Below are 6,000 nucleotides of genomic sequence, written 5' to 3'. Positions count from 1 at the left end.
CGTGAAGATTAGGCAAATTAGTCCAGTGACGCAGGACTGCATGCGACTTTATAAACATATAAACACTACGATCAGTTTAAGTGTGATTAAATATATTAAATATCGACATAAAAATATCAATTAAACATCATACGAATGTTTTTACTCGCGATCACGCCGCTTGATGCCCCAAGGAACGTCTGCAATTCAACCAAGTGGTTGAAACTTATAATTTTATGAATTAAAATGACTTTTTTTTGTTTTGTTTAAATGTTCAAATTCCAATGTTGTGCATTATTGAGTCAGTTTTTTTAGAATACAACAAAGCTGTGGAATTTTTACATGTCTGGTCAGGAGCATTTCCGTTGTGTTGTGGCGATTTCGTTGTGTTGTGGTTTAATTTAGTACGGTTGCACTACTGGGCCACCGTAGCAATGTAAATAAAAGTGTGTTTGACCTCTGAAATGTCAACCTGTACCAAAACAAAAACAGGAGCCTTTAAAATTGCATAGGGCACTTTAAACAGAGAGAAAACAGACAAAGGACCTTGACAAACAACTTGAACTTTAATTACAATAATCAGTCACTGATGGAAATATTAATTTATGTGATGTGTGAAAAAAAGCAGAAACAGTATCTCAGTAGTAACAATATTTTCAACTGAAGACATGATGCAAAGAGGATACATTTTAAATGAGATCCTGACATTAATGTTTGTTAGGATTGCATGAATCAGGATACAATTGAATAAATCTCAAAAGCTAAACTGGAAAATATATTAAATTGGAAATGCAACATAGAGCAGTGGACAAATGGTTTCACATAAATACAGGGTTTTATCTTTTAATGGGCTATTACTCATTGTGATGTTTTGGTGATGTTTTTAATTAAGTCTGATTGGGACCCTTTGTCCACATTTTAGTTTCACAAGTGCTGTGTTTTAAAAAGGATACTGATATCAAATAAATGTAAAACTATCACTTCTTTTGATCAATTTTGATAACTAATAATTTTTATTTTCAAATTGTATTATTACTTTAAACAACTACAACAATTAGCTAGCTAATTTATTAAAACACTAACTTGTAAAAAAAATAAAAAATAGGTGCCATTTAATTATGTAATGCAAATAGGCTAAGAATGTAGGGCTACAACATAAATTCAATTTCCAAACCGTTTTTTTGTCTTACCCCGAATCATTATGGTTGTCTGGCTATCACCAGACCAAGCTCAAATTAAAATGTAACATTGGTCTGGGTCATTGTGGTACTCTTGTAATAAGTGTTTATATTTGGACTATTTCTGGCCAGTCTAGTAGGAGCCGCTGCAGAGGAGCGCAGTCCCTGCGTGACTCGCCAAAGACAACAGAGAGAAGTAGATCCGGCTGCAATGTTCTTCTGCAAGACGCATTTAGTTCTGTTTATGCCAGGCCAGTAGTTGGCGATGTCAGTTTGTAAAAATAAATAATAAAATAATAATATATAAAATAAAATAAAAATAGACTGAACATGTAACACGCGCACAATACAGGCCTAGCAGTATATATAGCTTATATAGCAGTACGCTAGCCTCAGATGTCTGATTGCTTAAAATAAAAATTAAGCAATTGTTGATTTGTTAGCCTTTGAAAAATTGTAGACTGACCAATCAAAATGATTGCATGTATTAACATGCGGTAGCCTGCAGGTGCACAAAGTTCAGTTACCCTTTTTCAATACATTTTAAAAATACGGAAAAAGCGAAAATGTTCCATCTACATCAGCCTGATCAGCGTATGACGAGACAGCGAGTGAACTGAAGCAGCACTTGAGGCTTCCCATTTTCATTAATACTTTTTTAATAATCGCCCCTGAAGGCTGCCTTGCCATCTAAAAGGTAATCCCATGGTTTGAAATTGAATTCTAGCCGCCGAGCAGGCCCGAGCTATATAGTGCAGGCTGTTTGTTCTGCTGAAACAGTGAAGTGAATATGCTGTAAAGGTCGGCTACACACAGGTGTTAGGGCTAGTTTATATAGAACGTGTGTTTTTGTTGTTGTTGTTGCTGTGAAAAACGTGAGACGCGGGCAGTGTGCAAGGGCTGAATCCGAAGTTCATTTGAAGGAGTGAATGAAAACGTATAGTCGGTGCTACACTCTTTATTGTGGTGCAATGTGGGATTAAATTAGAGCACTCAATAACGTCCATGGACGTAGGCCTACCACTAAAAATGGCTGTTTCCTCAAATAATGCCCTATTTGAGGGGAAAATTTCCAGATTCAGCCAAGCTAGATTCAATTAAGATTGGGCCTTAAGTGTATCGTTTTCAAATACTTGTACTTTGAAACCCAAGTTTGTAATTTAAGGCCTCCAAAATGCTGTTGTTGTGTAAACGAATGTGCAAAAACGCATACGTTTTCCATCAGTAATCTGTACTCGAAACATTTGCTTTTTATTATTTTTTTCGAAAAATTGGCTGATAAATTAGAAGTCAATTATTGGTTACTAACTCATCAGCTACCGTTTAATACATTGTGTACCTACTACATTTTGATTTTCAGATCTTCTGTAGGCCGATAGCTTATGTAACAAACAGTGACTTCACATGTCACAACACTGAACTATAGGTTCCATATAATCAATTAGTGTTATTCCAAGTATCAGCAGCTGTGATCTAGGGATTACCCCAATCAGACGGATGTAATTATTGTCCACAAACAATACAAATCCACAAGTTATGGTAAGTGCAGTGAGTTGGACAGGATGTGTCCTCTCTCTGCTTCAGGAGTGTGTTGTCACAGCTGTTTTGAGGAGGTCTGTAGGGAGTGATAAGACTGGTTAGTGATAAGATTTAAATCTTGAGTATGATGTCATACATCTGAATAAGGGTTTGGAGAGCCGGAGAGAGTTGCTGGATTTCAGGATGTTTGTTTTTAATTCATAAATGAACAGCCAGTCTCTCTCTGGCCCGAGGACAAACGGACATAGTGAATGGAGCTTATACCTGTGTGTGTGTGTGCAGTAGTGGATGCCTGTACAGTGCCTCTCCAGCTGTACAGGAAGTGGTAGCTCTCAGATTGTCTATTCCACGAGTGTGAGTCTCCCACGTCACATTCCACTCATCCACACAGCTGTGTTTGTGAAAAACAATCCCGAACGGAAAAGACAAGCAAACTAATGAAGAGACAATAGCCCTCCCCACAGCTCTGCTCATAAGCATGCACACACTTTTAACCTTCTGCGTGGACAATGAGTAAATCCCCTTGTTTTATTCAGGTCCACCAAAATCACCATATAGGCAGTGAAAACCCATTTCTGATTTTCAGACTGTTCTCTGTGTTAGTCATGGCCTGGCATTGTGAGGCCATTGTCAGTGTGTGAAAGGTGCTGGTGAGGTAATCGCTGCCAAACACAATTTATTTGTCATTAAGACTAATCACATATGTGGGTTAACTGTTAGCAGACAAAAAAAAGAGCTTATTGTTTGAGTGAGACAGTTTTATGATGTGTGCAAGTTGTGAGTACAGAAACGGACTCTATTTGAGCATGAATAGACTGGATAACAATACGATTTTTTTGTTTGTTCTGCATTTGCAAAGCAGGATGTGACAGCTCGGAATTTTAATATGAACTGAGTGAGAGACTGTTATGCTGATTTCTTTGGATTAGCTTTGTTATGGATGAACAAGTCAATTGTTTATGACAAGAACAAGGGCTGCAGAGATTTCAAGGAAAATTAGACATCCATAGACTGTAACCCTGCAATTTATGTGAAAAAAATGTCTTTTTACTGGCTGAAAGATTAGTGATGTGTGCGTGCACAAGAACGAGCACGCTTTTCTTCCTATGTTTATTTGTGTGCCCGTGAGTTAGCGTCTGTGATGGTGGACCGTTTTGGGTTATGAGCTTGTGAATAGATTGTGGAGGAAGGAAAGTTGATTTCCTTGTCCTGTGCGGATCCAGAGAAACAGGATGTTTGTAGGATGGCCACAAAAATGCTCAGTGATATGATAAAAGGTGACCCTCTTCTTCTGAGTGTGCCTGATGAATCTACAATCTACCGCATGCAGCCAGGATGCCCTGGAGGATGTTTTTTTGTGCATGTGTATTTTCTTTATCTCGTTTGAAGAACATCATTTATACTATACAAGTACGTCATGGAGGCTTATTGACTTTGATTTGCATGCATGAGGAACTTTTTCCCCTCAGACCTGTTGCTGTCTGCGCTTTTATCACAGTCTAGGCTACTGTGAAGATTGGTTCGGTGATGTAGGACTGCACGCGACTTTCCACTTCCCGCTGGATTTTGTCCTCTGCAGAAGCTTATTAAAGTTCGAATGTCGTCATTGGTCTATCTGTCGTATTTGTTAAACGTCATTGTTGATTCAAATAATCACAAACTGCAACATGCTATTCAAAAATGCTGCTTGAACTCAACCAATCAGCATGCTCAGCGCCCAAGTCCCACCCTAGAAAGTTCCTGAACTATGAAAAAGTACTACCTTGTGTCACAGGGCCGTTTTGAGGGTAGGGTGGGTGGGGGGGGGGGGGGGGGGGGGGATATATTTACCCGGAACTTCATTTAGACCCTGTCCCTATGGTCGAAACACAGAGAGTACCACCCCAAAGTCTCTAGTTCCTGGGGAAAGTTCCTGCAGTGGAAACGCGACAATGGAGAATGTAATGTGTTTTAAAATAGTACAAATGACAAATACAAATAATGTAATGTTTAACCAGAAGAAAAGGAAAAAACTGTGGTAACACTTTAATTCGATAGTCCACTTTAGACATTCTACTAGTAATTTTGCCAATACACCAGTAAAGTATTATTACACTGTCTGCTTAATATCTAAAACCTTATTCTGATGCTCCCCAACAGACATTCTGCTGACTATAAGTAACTTTGCAACTACATGTCAACTTTTTACTAACCCCAACCAAACAATCTACTAAGGAGAGTTAGATTACATGTCGTAGAAAAGTACTTTTATGCTATTATTCAGATGTACACTATAAAAAGTATATGATCAATAAGTTATGACAACATGTTTTAACATTGCTTTAACCCACCAGCAACCTTGGCTCAGCCAGTTGGTAAAGTTTGAGGTAGGGCTATGTGTTTGGCTAACCAATGACTTACAAGGGCATGTTCTGGAAACCTGTATTCCTATAAGTCAATATTTTTGTAATGTGCTTGCCTACAATAGTGACACACAAATTACACACTCATCCCTTTAAATGGTGTTTGATTATGATTCCACTTTATTTAGTGTGTAATGTTGCTGTTTGAGCATAAACTACATCTGCAAATGTACAATGCTCAAAGTTCAAAACAAAGGGAGATATTTTCTTTTTCAGAAATTGCTTTTTAAGGACTACAACAAACAGCTGGTAGGGACTACAACAACAAGCTTACTCATAGGTTAGTGACATCACTAACCCTAAAATTTACATAAACCCCGCCCCCGGGAACACGCAACAAAAGGGGGCGAGGCCATGTTGAGAAGAGTTGTAGAGCACATTTAGGAGTTTGCTCAAGCGGTCGCATCTGTCTTTTCACATTTCTTGCAAACGTAACACAAATGCAATAGATTGCCATAAAAGCAAGATGACACTACATAAGTTATAACCGTAATTAAACGAAACTATACATGTTCTATCTTCATGCAGCATGTATTTTCTTGGGCTCTGTGCATTTTATTACAATTCCTAAATTAGCGATTTAAAGATTATCATGACAGAATATGCTAATCAATGACTTGAAGATGGTTAACTGCACATCAGCTACATAAATTCATCAACTAAACCTTCAGAAACGTCCTGTTGCGTTCTATATGTTGTCACTTCTTATTAAATTAATTCACAAAATACTAATCAAAGTAAATTAAAGTTTGTCTATACATTTAGTTGGTTAGATGTTTATTTCTCAACATGTAGGGTCAAAAGATGAGTCACATTCATGGCTCATCTAACCTGTCTTAGATAGGATTTTAACAAGGAATCTTGTGAATAAATTACCTTAAATGAGAGGGCCGAATATGATG

The sequence above is a fragment of the Pseudorasbora parva genome, chromosome 15 (genome assembly GCF_024679245.1).
Source record: "Pseudorasbora parva isolate DD20220531a chromosome 15, ASM2467924v1, whole genome shotgun sequence".
Lineage (NCBI taxonomy): Eukaryota > Metazoa > Chordata > Actinopteri > Cypriniformes > Gobionidae > Pseudorasbora > Pseudorasbora parva.
This window is presented reverse-complemented; position numbering follows the sequence as displayed.